The sequence below is a fragment of the Ranitomeya variabilis genome, chromosome 4 (genome assembly GCF_051348905.1).
Source record: "Ranitomeya variabilis isolate aRanVar5 chromosome 4, aRanVar5.hap1, whole genome shotgun sequence".
NCBI classification, from domain to species: domain Eukaryota; kingdom Metazoa; phylum Chordata; class Amphibia; order Anura; family Dendrobatidae; genus Ranitomeya; species Ranitomeya variabilis.
The window spans coordinates 129,684,627-129,702,266 of NC_135235.1; the positions used below are offsets into that span (position 1 = coordinate 129,684,627).

The window sequence follows — 17,640 nt, forward strand, 5'->3', positions numbered from 1 at the left end:
CGTTCACAGGGAGATGTCACGGTGGCTGCGACCCGGTCCGTGGCCCTGGGCACCCATGTAAATGGGAAAGGTTTTTAAAGGGAATAGAGTTTACAGTATGTTCGTGATGCCACCTGTGGTATTCGGTCAGTGGGGACCGACGCCGCTCCTAGGGGTCCTCTGGGGTGATGGTATGGCAGCTAGATGGTATAACTTCCCACAGGTGAAGTGTATCCCCAGGACTCCCGGTGTGTAGATGGAAGATGATGGATGGTACAGTGTTATGGTTCTCAATGGCAAGAGAACATAGCCCAGCAAACATAAGTACTAGCTCTTGGAAGGATGGAAACTAAACTGACCATGAACTAAACCTGCCGCACAACTAACAGTAGCCGGGTAGCGTTGCCTACGTTTTTTATCCCTAGACGCCCAGCGCCGGCCGGAGGACTAACTAATCCTGGCAGAGGAAAATATAGTCCTGGCTCACCTCTAGAGAAGTTTCCCCGATAGGCAGACAGAGGCCCCCACATATATTGGCGGTGATTTTAGATGAAATGACAAACGTAGTATGAAAATAGGTTTAGCAAAATTGAGGTCCGCTTACTAGATAGCAGGAAGACAGAAAGGGCACTTTCATGGTCAGCTGAAAACCCTATCAAAATACCATCCTGAAATTACTTTAAGACTCTAGTATTAACTCATAACATCAGAGTGGCAATTTCAGATCACAAGAGCTTTCCAGACACAGAAACGAAACTACAGCAGTGAACTGGAACAAAATGCAAAAACAAACGAGGACTAAAGTCCAACTTAGCTGGGAGTTGTCTAGCAGCAGGAACATGCACAGAAAGGCTTCTGATTACAATGATGACCGGCATGGAAGTGACAGAGGAGCAAGGTTAAATAGCGACTCCCACATCCTGATGGAAACAGGTGAACAGAGGGGATGATGCACACCAGTACAATTCCACCAGTGGCCACCGGGGGAGCCCAAAATCCAATTTCACAACAGTACCCCCCCCTCAAGGAGGGGGCACCGAACCCTCACCAGAACCACCAGGGCGATCAGGATGAGCCCTATGAAAGGCACGGACCAGATCGGAGGCATGAACATCAGAGGCAGTCACCCAAGAATTATCCTCCTGCCGTATCCCTTCCATTTGACCAGATACTGGAGTTTCCGTCTGGAAACACGGGAGTCCAAGATTTTTTCCACAACGTACTTAAACTCGCCCTCAACCAACACCGGAGCAGGAGGCTCAACGGAAGGCACAACCGGTACCTCATACCTGCGCAACAATGACCGATGAAAAACATTATGAATAGAAAAAGATGCAGGGAGGTCCAAACGGAAGGACACAGGGTTAAGAATCTCCAATATCTTGTACGGGCCGATGAACCGAGGCTTAAACTTAGGAGAAGAAACCCTCATAGGGACAAAACGAGAAGACAACCACACCAAGTCCCCAACACAAAGCCGAGGACCAACCCGACGCCGGCGGTTGGCAAAAAGCTGAGTCTTCTCCTGGGACAACTTCAAACTGTCCACTACCTGCCCCCAAATCTGATGCAACCTCTCCACCACAGCATCCACTCCAGGACAATCCGAAGATTCCACCTGACCAAAAGAAAATCGAGGATGAAACCCCGAATTACAGAAAAAAGGAGACACCAAGGTGGCAGAGCTGGCCCGATTATTGAGGGCAAACTCCGCTAAAGGCAAAAAAGCAACCCAATCATCCTGATCTGCAGACACAAAACACCTCAAATATGTCTCCAAGGTCTGATTCGTCTGCTCGGTCTGGCCATTAGTCTGAGGATGGAAAGCAGACGAGAAAGACAAATCTATGCCCATCCTAGCACAGAATGCTCGCCAAAATCTAGACACGAATTGGGTTCCTCTGTCAGAAACGATATTCTCCGGAATACCATGCAAACGGACCACATTTTGAAAAAACAGAGGAACCAACTCGGAAGAAGAAGGCAACTTAGGCAGGGGAACCAAATGGACCATCTTAGAGAAACGGTCACACACCACCCAGATGACAGACATCTTCTGAGAAACAGGAAGATCCGAAATAAAATCCATCGAGATGTGCGTCCAGGGCCTCTTTGGGATAGGCAAGGGCAATAACAATCCACTAGCCCGAGAACAACAAGGCTTGGCCCGAGCACAAACGTCACAAGACTGCACAAAGCCTCGCACATCTCGAGACAGGGAAGGCCACCAGAAGGACCTTGCCACCAAATCCCTGGTACCAAAGATTCCAGGATGACCTGTCAACGCAGAAGAATGAACCTCAGAAATGACTTTACTGGTCCAATCATCAGGAACAAACAGTCTACCAGGTGGGCAACGATCAGGTCTATCCGCCTGAAACTCCTGCAAGGCCCGCCGCAGGTCTGGAGAAACGGCAGACAATATCACTCCATCCTTAAGGATACCTGTAGGTTCAGAGTTACCAGGGGAGTCAGGCTCAAAACTCCTAGAAAGGGCATCCGCCTTAACATTCTTAGAACCCGGCAGGTAGGACACCACAAAATTAAACCGAGAGAAAAACAACGACCAGCGCGCCTGTCTAGGATTCAGGCGTCTGGCGGACTCAAGATAAATTAGATTTTTGTGGTCAGTCAATACCACCACCTGATGTCTAGCCCCCTCAAGCCAATGACGCCACTCCTCAAAAGCCCACTTCATGGCCAAAAGCTCCCGATTCCCAACATCATAATTCCGCTCGGCGGGCGAAAATTTACGCGAGAAAAAGGCACAAGGTCTCATCACGGAACAATCGGAACTTCTCTGCGACAAAACTGCCCCAGCTCCGATTTCAGAAGCGTCGACCTCAACCTGAAAAGGAAGAGCAACATCAGGCTGACGCAACACAGGGGCGGAAGAAAAGCGGCGCTTAAGCTCCCGAAAGGCCTCCACAGCAGCAGGGGACCAATCAGCAACATCAGCACCCTTCTTAGTCAAATCAGTCAATGGTTTAACAACATCAGAAAAACCAGCAATAAATCGACGATAAAAGTTAGCAAAGCCCAAAAATTTCTGAAGACTCTTAAGAGAAGAGGGTTGCGTCCAATCACAAATAGCCTGAACCTTCACAGGATCCATCTCGATGGAAGAGGGGGAAAAAATATATCCCAAAAAGGAAATCTTTTGAACCCCAAAAACGCACTTAGAACCCTTCACACACAAGGAATTAGACCGCAAAACCTGAAAAACCCTCCTGACCTGCTGGACATGAGAGTCCCAGTCATCCGAAAAAATCAAAATATCATCCAGATACACAATCATAAATTTATCCAAATAATCACGGAAAATGTCATGCATAAAGGACTGAAAGACTGAAGGGGCATTTGAAAGACCAAAAGGCATCACCAAATACTCAAAGTGGCCCTCGGGCGTATTAAATGCGGTCTTCCACTCATCCCCCTGCTTAATTCGCACCAAATTATACGCCCCACGGAGATCTATCTTAGAGAACCACTTGGCCCCCTTTATGCGAGCAAACAAATCAGTCAGCAGTGGCAACGGATATTGATATTTAACCGTGATTTTATTCAAAAGCCGATAATCAATACACGGTCTCAAAGAGCCATCTTTCTTAGCCACAAAGAAAAAACCGGCTCCTAAGGGAGATGACGAAGGACGAATATGTCCCTTTTCCAAGGACTCCTTTATATATTCTCGCATAGCAGCATGTTCAGGCACAGACAGATTAAATAAACGACCCTTAGGGTATTTACTACCCGGAATCAAATCTATGGCACAATCGCACTCCCGGTGCGGAGGTAATGAACCAAGCTTAGGTTCTTCAAAAACGTCACGATATTCAGTCAAGAATTCAGGAATCTCAGAGGGAATAGATGATGAAATGGAAACCACAGGTACGTCCCCATGCTTCCCCTTACATCCCCAGCTTAACACAGACATAGCTTTCCAGTCAAGGACTGGGTTATGAGATTGCAGCCATGGCAAACCAAGCACCAACACATCATGTAGGTTATACAGCACAAGAAAGCGAATAATCTCCTGATGATCCGGATTAATCCGCATAGTTACTTGTGTCCAGTATTGTGGTTTATTACTAGCCAATGGGGTGGAGTCAATCCCCTTCAGGGGTATAGGAGTTTCAAGAGGCTCCAAATCATACCCACAGCGTTTGGCAAAGGACCAATCCATAAGACTCAAAGCGGCGCCAGAGTCGACATAGGCATCCGCGGTAATAGATGATAAAGAACAAATCAGGGTCACAGATAGAATAAACTTAGACTGTAAAGTGCCAATTGAAACAGACTTATCAAGCTTCTTAGTACGCTTAGAGCATGCTGATATAACATGAGTTGAATCACCGCAATAGAAGCACAACCCATTTTTTCGTCTTAAATTCTGCCGTTCACTTCTGGACAGAATTCTATCACATTGCATATTCTCTGGCGTCTTCTCAGTAGACACTGCCAAATGGTGCACAGGTTTGCGCTCCCGCAGACGCCTATCGATCTGGATAGCCATTGTCATGGACTCATTCAGACCCGCAGGCACAGGGAACCCCACCATAACATCCTTAATGGCATCAGAGAGACCCTCTCTGAAATTCGCCGCCAGGGTGCACTCATTCCACTGAGTAAGCACAGCCCATTTACGGAATTTCTGGCAGTATATTTCAGCTTCTTCTTGCCCCTGAGATAGGGACATCAAGGCCTTTTCCGCCTGAAGCTCTAACTGAGGTTCCTCATAAAGCAACCCCAAGGCCAGAAAAAACGCATCCACATTGAGCAACGCAGGATCCCCTGAAGCCAATGCAAAAGCCCAATCCTGAGGGTCGCCCCGGAGCAAGGAAATCACAATCCTGACCTGCTGAGCAGGATCTCCAGCAGAGCGAGATTTCAGGGACAAAAACAACTTGCAATTATTTTTGAAATTTTGAAAGCAAGATCTATTCCCCGAGAAAAATTCAGGCAAAGGAATTCTAGGTTCAGATATAGGAACATGAACAACAAAATCTTGTAAATTTTGAACTTTCGTGGTGAGATTATTCAAACCTGCAGCTAAACTCTGAATATCCATTTTAAACAGGTGAACACAGAGCCATTCCAGGATTAGAAGGAGAGAGAGAGAGAGAAAGGCTGCAATATAGGCAGACTTGCAAGAGATTCAATTACAAGCACACTCAGAACTGAAGGGAAGGGGAAAAAAAAAAAAAAAAATCTTCAGCAGACTTCTCTTTTCTCTCCTTTCTCTGTCAATTAATTTAACCCTTTTTAGGCCGGTCAAACTGTTATGGTTCTCAATGGCAAGAGAACATAGCCCAGCAAACATAAGTACTAACTCTTGGAAGGATGGAAACTAAACTGACCATGAACTAAACCTGCCGCACAACTAACAGTAGCCGGGTAGCGTTGCCTACGTTTTTTATCCCTAGATGCCCAGCGCCGGCCGGAGGACTAACTAATCCTGGCAGAGGAAAATATAGTCCTGGCTCACCTCTAGAGAAGTTTCCCCGATAGGCAGACAGAGGCCCCCACATATATTGGCGGTGATTTTAGATGAAATGACAAACGTAGTATGAAAATAGGTTTAGCAAAATTGAGGTCCGCTTACTAGATAGCAGGAAGACAGAAAGGGCACTTTCATGGTCAGCTGAAAACCCTATCAAAATACCATCCTGAAATTACTTTAAGACTCTAGTATTAACTCATAACATCAGAGTGGCAATTTCAGATCACAAGAGCTTTCCAGACACAGAAACGAAACTACAGCAGTGAACTGGAACAAAATGCAAAAACAAACGAGGACTAAAGTCCAACTTAGCTGGGAGTTGTCTAGCAGCAGGAACATGCACAGAAAGGCTTCTGATTACAATGATGACCGGCATGGAAGTGACAGAGGAGCAAGGTTAAATAGCGACTCCCACATCCTGATGGAAACAGGTGAACAGAGGGGATGATGCACACCAGTACAATTCCACCAGTGGCCACCGGGGGAGCCCAAAATCCAATTTCACAACAGTACAGTAAAGAACGAGGACACAGGTTTGCAGTCTCTTTACGTTATTTACTGATGACTTCAGCAGCCACAGTCCAGAGCACCAGATCACAGGGCAGGCAGGGTCCGGCCGGTTTGGAAGCGAATCCAGAGTTCCCCTTTACCAGGTGGAGTTAAAAGCCTTCCTCTAGCGCGGTGGTGTTGTAATCCCTTACTGCCTATGGCTTCACATAAGGTCCTCATAGTTGTTCTCTCTGTCCCCCATATAGGATAGGACATAAACCGTATGACTAGTGACTTGAGCCGGTTTATAGGGACTCTAGCACGCCCCAGGCTCTATAGGTGTCACCGTGCCTCCTGGGTATTAAGGCGGACAGGTAACTTGCAGTTCAGCTGTCCTGCTGGACTCTGATGTAAGTCATGGAGTTCTTTACAGCCCTTGGTGTTCCGGCTACCGGTTATCTGCGTTTCAGAAGGAGGCAGCCTGCTCGTGACCGGTCTCCCCTGATGCCCTTCTCCTTTTGCTTTGTTCCCCTTCACGCTCACTGAACGATGTCCTTTCCTTCTGTATGTTTACTCTTTCCCGGAGCTGCAGCACTGCGGCTACACAGCTCGTTACACCTTCTCTGGCCTCAGACTGTTCCAGTCTACTTCCTGGCACTTTCTAACTCTCTTTCTCTCCAAAACCACAATATATATACATATGTAGGGGAGTCACCTAGAAATAGGATCACAAGCTCCCCCTTGTGGCCTGGAGTGTGAACATGTTGTGTGCATTGTGATTACCTGATGAGAGTTATCTTTCATCGTTTCCAAACGTAACATTACTCTCCCCGTGAGGAGAGCAATGCTAATGTGATGACCAGGACCCTGGGGCGCCACACTCCCCCCTCCCCCGTTAAATCCAGTACTCCAGGACTGGGAAAAGAAGAACAACAATAAATATTAGAAAAAGACATACAATTTTTGGAATGCTATAAATATGGAAAACAAGTTAATATTATGTAAACTAGAGCTTCCCTTTATGGGAGGTGAGAACACTTGAACGTTACAAAAACATATTTACATTGTAGGCCTACTTTTAAGAATAGAAAACAGTATAACAATTAACTAACTATGAAAGGCTATTACCCGCTACAGGTATTCTATCTCTTAAGGATTCAACGTGCAAAACAAACATTTTCTTTGTTCAAAGTGCAGAACTTTCCTAGCAACGGAAACTACCCCTAAGGGTATACTACATCAAGTCATTTTCACTAGTTCCTGCACATAACACTATCTAATTTTCAAAATTCAATTTTATTCTTATACAATATATTAACTCACTACTATGCTACTAGCTGGCATATAGCATACATTTCTAACCAACTTTAGGTATTAGTATAGTAGAACACGGCACTCCGGGTATCTGAGAGGTGCTCAAGTTAGGTATCCAACCCGTAGTAAATCAAAAAATATACTTGGCACTCAGGAGAATTTTTTGTAGTGAAGTCAAAACATCATTTATTCAGTGCATCCAGTTCAACATGAACGTTTTCGGTCATCAGCGAGCATCTCGCCCTCCGGCAGCGCATTCTCACATACTGCATAAGCGCTCTCTGCATCAGCGAGCATCTCGCCCTCTGGCAGCGCATTCTCACATACTGCATAAGGCGGGACCATACCTCCTGGATTTTGTCTGACACTGGCTCCTCACGTGGGCCCATACAGACACACTGTGTATTCCAGTATTCAAAAATCCTGTCTGATGAAGGTCCTATGTTTGGACCGAAAACGTTCATGTTGAACTGGATGCACTGAATAAATGATGTTTTGACTTCACTACAAAAAATTCTCCTGAGTGCCAAGTATATTTTTTCAACTTTAGGTATTAGATCAGCAAAGTGCAACTAGTCAACTTTCAAATCTTTCAATACTGAGGTAGTGCAATTCGATACTCAAGTGTCATGCTGTTCTGTCTGTTTCTGGTTTTCGGCATGACAATGCATATGTTTGCTTTAACCCTTTACTGTTTTCCCCCTAATTTGAGCTGGGATACTGTTGGCTGTCCGCGGGTTGTGAGGTCATTTGCAGCTGGTGCATTACTTTCCACGTGGGTCAGTGCATGCAGTTTCAGTCAGGTGCCCTGAGCCTCAGATCCTGCACTGATTGTGCTGTAATAGTTTCTGTTTGTGCTTAGGGTGTGCGCGGCCACACCTCCCCTGCTTTTATCAGGGTTAGGGTGTGTACTTGAAATGCTGTCCCCAGCCAATTGCTGAGGGGCAGCTCCTATATAAAGTTCCCCTGCCCTATGGGCGGGGCCTGAGCTACTCACAAAGCTCCTGAACTTTGCTATGTGTGTTTGTGTTCCTGCACCTCTCCTGTCTATGTTTTGGTACCAAAGTCCTTGCCTTGATTCCGGTTTTGTCCTGTTCTGGCGCCTGTCCTGGAGGCGGTATATCCAGGCCCGAATCCTTGATCCTGTACCTGTCCTATGCCTGAACCTGTCTGAACTGTGGCTGCTGTGATTATGTTCCTGGAATCCCTCTGCATCTGGAGCCTCACTCCCAGTGACTTTGAGTCTCTTGAAACCGGTGTTTCTGCTGAGCATCTACTACTCTTTTCTGACTACCATGCGGTCTTAACCCCACCTGGCCCACGTCCAGTACGGCGGTGCTTGCACTATCACGCTTGAGTTCCTTCCTAGGTCCGATGACCGCTGCCTGAAGCTTGGAGCCTGATGACTGGTGGTGCCTGTAGGTCGTGTCAGATGTCCGGAACCGAACGACTCCTGTCTATTGTCTGCCGGTGACCCTGGGTCCAGATGTCCTGTCTGTACCCTGTTGTCCTGCCTGTGACCTGATGACTTCATGGACCCTGATGTCCTGATGTTCTCATGTGTCCTGATGTCTTACCTGCATCCTGATAACCTCGTGTTCCCTGATGTCCCGATATAACTGATGTCCTGGGCTGCCACGCCAGTGTCCCAGCCGATGACCTGGGCTGCCACGCCAGTGTCCCAGATGTCTATCCTGTATCCCTGATGTCCTTCCTGTGTTCGATGTCCTGATGTAGCTGATGACCTGGGCTGCCACACCAGTGTCCCAGATGTCTATCCAGTATTCCTGTGTCCTGATACCCTGCCTGTGTCCTGATGTCTTGCCTGCACCCTGATGTCCTCGTGTACCCTGATGTCCAGATGTCCCGCCTATATGTGCCTCGGTGATCCGTTGGTGCCTTGGGGTCCACTGGGTGGTACCCTTCTGGAGGTGTGGAATCAGGAGCCTGACATTGTCATGTTTTGTTTATGTACTGTGTGACTTTACTTTAGTAAACTTCACTTCCTCTATACCTGAAGTTGTGTGGTGTAATAAAGTCCTACGTGTCTCTTTCCTTGTCCACATGCTCAGCTGCCACAGAACCCCAGTCTCTGCCCTCCCCTAGTTCAGGTAGGCCCGGGTCCCCCTCTGCAGTTTAAAGGGTCCGTATTTCATCCCTGGGGGATGCGCGCCCCACGCCTTCTGATGATGGTCGGCTTCGGGGTGTCTATGAGCTGGGCCGCATCTGCAGCTGCAGCTGATCTTGACACAAGTCAATCAATAACTTTAGAGCAGCAGTGAGGCGAGGGACCCGTCATTAACCCCCAACGTTGGTCTTGGGCGGGCTACAAGGCGTGTATCCAGACCCGGAATCCTGTCGCGCCAAATGGGTTTTTCTTCAGGTCTCTGTAAAACAAAGCAACTTTCACAGCAATGTTAGAAGCAGACTTTTTAAGGCTTCTTTGTAAAACCAGTAGGAAGCACCTTTAAGAAGGTGCAAACTACTTACAAGACAGTTTGTCAATCATTCACTGTCCATGATCCAAATGTCCTTTAAACAAACGAACTCTGTAAACAGAGGATCCCTTTAAATGATGGACCCCTTTAAATAGAAACCTGGTCAGGTTTATGAACTGTTAAACGGTAGCAGTCATTTTTAAACTGTTAGCATCAATGGGCAAGCTTTCAACTATTTACAGTCACATCACTTTTCTCATTTACTTTCTCTTATGCTTGCTGGGCTAGGAATTGCTGTCTCTCCATATCAGAGTTCTGGTCCCAGGGGATGTTGTCATGGCCCCAACCATGTTGGAGGGCTGAATGGTACTGGGAGTTGGCCTACCAGTGACTCTTTGGTCTACGGCGTGGCACAGTCGGTGGCCATGGTAACGCCAGTCACTGGAACGGGGTCAGTAGCTGGGGAAGGAGCAGTCGCTGGAGTGGGGTCGGTCACCGGGGCAGGGTTGTTCCTCATATCTGCTTCAGATGCGGTCCCTTTGGTGCCAGTCTGCTTTGCCTCCGCTGGGGTCTGGAACACTGGTTGCAGAGCCTGGTGCTGCGGCATTGTTGTCTCCGGTTGCAGTGTCTCACTTTCCGGCTGCGCTGGGGTCAAAGTTGTGGGCTGTAGGTCTTTTGTCGGCGCCGCCATCTTTTTCAGCAGTGCCGCTCTTTCTGGCTCTGGAGCCCCGGAACTTCTTTCCTGCTCCGGACAAGACGAGGCTGTCGACAGACGTCCAGTCAGGCTCACGATGATGGTCTTCTTCCACCCGGCTACAGCTTCCATCTGCTTCTGCATGAGCTGCCAGGTGAGTTCTTCCTTCTGCAGGAGGTCCGGTTCAATCAACGATGTCGGGTACAGATCTTGCAGAGAGAGTCCTCTTGCTCCATTCCACGTTCTGGTGTACACTCACCTTCCTCCGCCATGTTGCTTTCCGGCACTTCCTCCTTCTTCACATCACAGTGCTGGCAGGGGCGGGCATGTTCTTCACGCTGCTTTGCTGGACCCGCCCACGATGGCACGACCTTCTTCTCCGGCGCTCCTCGAAGCGCTGTAATGCCGGTGGTTTTGGCGGCAATTCACAAGTAACAGTCTCTCAATAAAGTACAGTTCAGGCACAGTCTTTTAGGTGCACATGACCCAATTTGCTGGGTCACTCCATCCTGTTCGTGATGCCAAGATGAGTCACCCGACAGGGCCGTGGGGTACTCGGTACCAGGTCCTGCGTTCACAGGGGGATGTCACGGTGGCTGCAACCTGGTCCATGGCCCTGGGTGCCCATGTTAAAGGGAAAGGTCTTTAAAGGGAATAGAGTTTATCTTCGTAACGCCACCTGTGGTATTCGGTCAGTGTGGACCGACGCCGCTCCGAGGGGTCCTCTGGGGTGATGTTATGGCAGCTAGATGGAATAACTTCCCACAGGTGAAATGTATCCCAAGGGCTCCCGGTATAGATGGAAGATGGTGGATAGTGCAGTAAAGAACGAGGACACAGGTTTGAAGTCTCTTTACGTTATTTACTGACGACTTCAGCAGCCACAGTCCATAGCACCAGATCACAGGGCAGGAAGGGTCCTGCCAGTTTGGAAGCGAATCAAGAGTTCCCCTTTACCAGGTGGAGTTAAAAGCCTTCCTCTAGCGCGGTGGTATTGTAGTCCCTTACTGCCTATGGCTTTACATAAGGTCCTCACAGTTGTTCTCTCTGTCCCCCATATAGGATAGGACATAAACCGTATGACTAGTGACTTGAGCCGGTTTATAGGGACTCTAGCACGCCCCAGACTCTATAAGTGTCACCGTGCCTCCTGGGTATTAAGGCGGACAGGTAACTTGCAGTTCAGCTGTCCTGCTGGTCTCTGATGTAAGTCATGGAGTTCTTTACAGCCCTCGGTGTTCCAGCTACCGGTTATCTGCGCTTCAGCAGGAGGCAGCCTGCTCGTGGCTGGTCTCCCCTGATGTCCTTCTCCTTTTGCTTTGTTCCCCTTCACGCTCACTGAACGATGTCCTTTCCTTCTGTATGTTTACTCTTTCCTGAAGCTGCAGCACTGCAGCTACACAGCTCATTACACCTTCTCTGGCCTCAGACTGTTCCAGTCTGCTTCCTGGCAGTTTCTAACTCTCTTTCCCTCCAAAACCACAATATATATACATATGTAGGGGAGTCACCTAGAAATAGGATCACAAGCTCCCCCTTGTGACCTGGAGTGTGAACATGTTGTGTGCATTGTGATTACCTGATGAGAGTTATCTTTCATCGTTTCCACATGTAACATCACTCTCCCCATGAGGAGAGCAATGCTACTGTAATGATCAGGACCCTGGGGAGCCACATTACCATTCCTCTTCACAATGTGAAATGCACCTAAACACTGTGGTACTGTCAATCAGCTCCACTGACAAGTAATTGTAGCAATCAGTTTTTTATTTAGGCTGGAGCTACAAAGTGTCATCTGTGGCAGTGACATCTGTCGGGCAGCCAAACTTTGCTAGGTGTAACTCCTATGCCGCGGCGCAATACATGAAAATAGGGTCGTACTGCGCCTGCGAGGGTATGGTGTCCATGACAAGCAAGTCACAAAATGTTTGGTTGAACTTTTTGTGATTTGCTGGTCGCGGTTACAGGACCCTCTAGGTCACAATGCAACCCTATTCACATGCCTATTAGCATAATTCATACACTTCCAGGCAAAATAAGAGAGGAATGGCACAACATAGAGTTCCAAACAAAAAATAAGGACTATAAATACAGTATTTATTAGAACAGACATTTCAGGAAGTCCTTTTTAGGCCTCGTGCAAAACATTTAATCGCACTCAGACCAATCTTATTCTATGGGCCGTGCACATGTCCAATTTTTTCCATGGACCGAGTCCATCTGACGAAAATGTCGCAATATGGACGAGTTGCATTGGATTATTGGACCGCATTCAGGAATGCAAGTCAATTGGTCTGTCAAAAAAATCAAATTGCACTCAGATGAAATTGAAGTGCCGTCCGATTCTCACGGACTAACAGAATGGAGAAGATGGAAAAATTTTGTTTCACCATCTTTTCCACATCTGACAAAATCGGAACACTGTGATCATAGTTCCACAGGACTGGCGCATACAGGGCTGGTTTTATGCGAAGTGGGGCCCTAGGCAAAAGTTTAAAATGGGGCCCCATATGCTAACATATACCATCACACAGAAACATTTTGGTTGTTTTTACATGTGCTGATTTCAGGCCACTAAACAAGTGTGATCAACAATATTGAAGTCATTTGCCACTTGTTTCCCAGCCTCTTTACACTGGCTGAGGAATAATGATGGGGACAGAATGATCACTAGTAAATCAATCTGTCCCCATACAGTATCATCTTAGCAGAATATCTGCAGTTTTAACTGGGCGATGTGCTGATGAGAACAATGATTTTTGTTCCGGCATAACCAGCCCAATTACTTGATGAATATCCTGCATTTTGCACTCCCTCTAGTCCTCCATATAGTATAATGCACCCCATAGTCCTCCATATAGTATAATATACTCCCCTGGTCCTCCACATAGTATAATACACTCACCATAGTCCTCCATATAGTATAATAGACTCCCCATAGTCCTCCATATAGTATAATGTACTCCCTCCAGTCTTCCATTTAGTATAATACACTCGCCATAGTCCTCCATATAGTATAATACACTCGTCATAGTCCTCCTTATAGTATAATGCACCCCCATAGTCCTCTATATAATATACTGCACAGTTCATAGTCATCCATATAGTATAATACACTCGCCATAGTCCTCCATATAGTATAATACTCACCATAGTACTCCATATAGTATAATACACTCCCCCTAGACCTCCATATAGTATAATACACTCCCCATAGTCCTCTATATATTATAATAGACTCCCCATAGTCCTTCATGTAGTATAATACACTTACTACACTCCTCATAGAGTATAATACACTCCCCAGAGTCCTCCATAGAGTATAATACACTCCCCATAGTCCTCCATAGAGTATAATACACTTCCCATAGTCGTTCATAAAGTATAATGCAATCCCCATATAGAATATAATTCTGACCTCATATAGTATAACGCAACCCCACATAGAATATAATTCAGCCCCCCATAGAATATAATGCAGTCGCTCATAGATTATAATTCAGTCCTACAGTATTATGGCCACCATGTACTCAGTCGCTCACTGATATATACCGTGTTCATGGGCATACAGAGCAGAGCCCACTATTAAAGTGAAATGAATATTCACTGCTCTCCACTCCTATCAGGGCCGGCGTCAGCACCCGGCACACCCGGGCAAGTGCCGGGGCCCTGACAAGACAGGGGGGCCCACTCACGCAGTCATACATCCATCTGGCCGCTTTAACCCTTTCTACCCTTTCAATTTGCCCTGCCTGGCACAAGCATCTTCTCAGTCAGTGCAGGGCCAGGCACATAGGGGTTAAGGACACAGCCAGCGTGACATTGTGGGCAGAGAGTTCTCCTGCTCTGCTCTCCTGGCTGTGTGCACTGTGCAGTGCTGAACTAATCAGGCACAGGCAGATTCCGGACTGGAGGAGCTGCTACCGGCACCTGAGTGAGTGCCATGCTATATCGCTGTATATTCTGACAGTCTGGGTGACCTGGGGCGGCCATGGGCTGGGCGGCTGCAGCTGACATATAAATATATATATATATATATATATATATACACTACAGCAGCCGCCCAGGCCCCCAGCACAGCCTGTATAGATACAATGTATATAATATATATACAGGACAGGTGCTGGGGGCCTGGGCTGGGCGGCTGTTGAAGTATATACACCGCACAGTACCTCTCCCCTGTATATATACACCGCACAGTACCTCTCCCCTGTATATATACACTGCACAGTACCACTCCCGTGTATATATACACTGCACAGTACCTCTCCCCTGTATATATACACCGCACAGTACCTCTCCCCTGTATATATACACTGCACAGTACCTCTCCCCTGTATATATACACTGCACAGTACCACTCCTCCTGTCCTGTATATATACACTGCACAGTACCTCTCCCCTGTATATATACACCGCACAGTACCTCTCCCCTGTATATATACACTGCACAGTACCACTCCTCCTGTCCTGTATATATACACCGCACAGTACCTCTCCCCTGTATATATACACTGCACAGTACCTCTCCCCTGTATATATACACTGCACAGTACCTCTCCCCTGTATATATACTCCGCACAGTACCTCTCCCCTGTATATATACACCGCACAGTACCACTCCTCCTGTATATATACACTGCACAGTACCACTCCTCCTGTATATATACACTGCACAGTACCTCTCCCCTGTATATATACACCGCACAGTACCTCTCCCCTGTATATATACACCGCACAGTACCTCTCCCCTGTATATATACACTGCACAGTACCTCTCCCCTGTATATATACACCGCACAGTACCTCTCCCCTGTATATATACACTGTACAGTACCTCTCCCCTGTATATATACACCGCACAGTACCTCTCCCCTGTATATATACACCGCACAGTACCTCTCCCCTGTATATATACACCGCACAGTACCTCTCCCCTGTATATATACACCGCACAGTACCTCTCCCCTGTATATATACACTGCACAGTACCTCTCCCCTGTATATATACACTGCACAGTACCACTCCCCTCTATATATACACTGCACAGTACCTCTCCCCTGTATATATACACCACACAGTACCTCTCCCCTGTATATATACACTGCACAGTACCACTCCTCCTGTCCTGTATATATACACTTCCACATGTAGTGGGACCTATGCAATAAAGCGATCTCCACTATGGTACTAATGCAAAGAATACATTTTATTAAACATAATGTTAAAAACACAATAGAATAAAATTACTACATGTAAGAAGGTACAGAATCCAATAATAGGGACTATGCTGCCATAGGAAATTGCAAGATGACTCAGGCTAAAGACAGCATGTGTGCAATAAGAAATGCCTATGATATAATATGGGAGTCCATGGATAAAAAACTGCCTTAGTCGCCAGGACCTGGCTAAGTAATAAAGTATCCTAAATCAGACCCCTCAAAAGTACATGGCATATATTAAAGATAGTGGAAGAATATTATTACCTTGCTGTTAGCCTGCTGCAATGACCCCGGCGTCCCTCTGCCCCATACATGACACGCGAAAAAAAGGGGCAGAGGGACGCCGGGGTCATTGCAGCAGGCTAACAGCAAGGTAATAATATTCTTCCACTATCTTTAATATATGCCATGTACTTTTGAGGGGTCTGATTTAGGATACTTTATTACTTAGCCAGGTCCTGGCGACTAAGGCAGTTTTTTATCCATGGACTCCCATATTATATCATAGGCATTTCTTATTGCACACATCTTTAGCCTGAGTCATGTTGCAATTTCCTATGGCAGAATAGTCCCTATTATTGGATTCTGTACCTTCTTACATGTAGTAATTTTATTCTATTGTGTTTTTAACATTATGTTTAATAAAATTTATTCTTTACATTAGTACCATAGTGGAGATCGCTTTATTGCATAGGTCCCACTACATGTGGAAGTCTTGTCTGGTGGTACATATACCCTTCGTTTGGAAGGGATTTGTTTTTGTATAAATATAGAGCAACTACATGTGAACACTGTATATATACACTGCAGAATTTACAATAGCTATCACTCATGTAAGAAGTGAAATCTGGCATTGTACTCTACCTATATTTCTCTGCTGTATCTGGGCATCATGAATCGTGGTATGTGTTAAAGGGGGGGGGCCCACTGAGACTCTTTCACCCGGGGCCCTCAAAAACCTGGAGCCGGCCCTGACTCCTATAGTCCCACACATCTCTCGGCGCCGGCTTCAGTGCATAGCGGTGGGGGGGACGTGGGCGTGGGGAGCAGTGAATATGAATTTCTCTTTAACAGTGGGCACAGGCTTTAGCCACAGCAGCCGACTCTTGCTTCCAGTCACTCACTGCTCCGCTGCTGCTTCACTGACACCGGGCAGGTTATGGGGCCTGACTCAGGGGCCCCATAGCAGCTGCATGGTGTGCCGATATTAGCGATACACCACTAGCTGGGGGCAGGGGCGGACACTAATAGCTTGGGGCCTCTGTTCAAGAATTGTTCCTGGGCCCCCCTCCCTGCCTGGTACGCTGCTTATGATGATTGCAATCTGGCAATGGGACCCTGGAGCCTCGGGCTCCGCGAAACAAGTCAGATTGCCCTCATTATTGCTGCCCTGCAAGCAGGGGCATACATAGCAATCACAGGGCCCCCTCAGCTCTAAAGAAAATATATATTTTTTCACTGAGATGGAGATATATATACAGTACAGACCAAAAGTTTGGACACACCTTCTCATTTAAAGATATTTCTGTATTTTCATGACTATGAAAATTGTACATTCACACTGAAGGCATCAAAACTATAAATTAACACATGTGGAATTATATACTTAACAAAAAAGTGTGAAACAACTGAAATTATGTCTTGTATTCTACGTTCTTCAAAGTAGCCACCTTTTGCTTTGATAACTGCTTTCAACACTCTTGGCATTCTCTTGATGAGCTTCAAGAGGTAATCATCGGGAATGGTTTTCACTTCACAGGTGTGCCCTGTCAGGTTTAATAAGTGGGATTTCTTGCCTTATAAATGGGGTTGGGACGATCAGTTGTGTTGTGCAGAAGTCTGGTGGATACACAGCTGATAGTCCTACTGAATAGATTGTTAGAATTTGTATTATGGCAAGAAAAAAGCAGCTAAGTAAAGAAAAACGAGTGGCTATCATTACTTTAAGAAATGAAGGTCAGTCAGTCCGAAAAATTGGGAAAACTTTGAAAGTGTCCCCA

General features: G+C 46.6%; 1 protein-coding gene across 1 annotated transcript in view; it reads left to right on the forward strand.

The window, feature by feature from the left end:
* Positions 1 to 17,640, forward strand: part of SYNPO2L (synaptopodin 2 like) — a 186,347-nt gene that overhangs the window by 73,946 nt on the left and 94,761 nt on the right. The gene's annotated exons all lie outside the window — the stretch shown is intronic.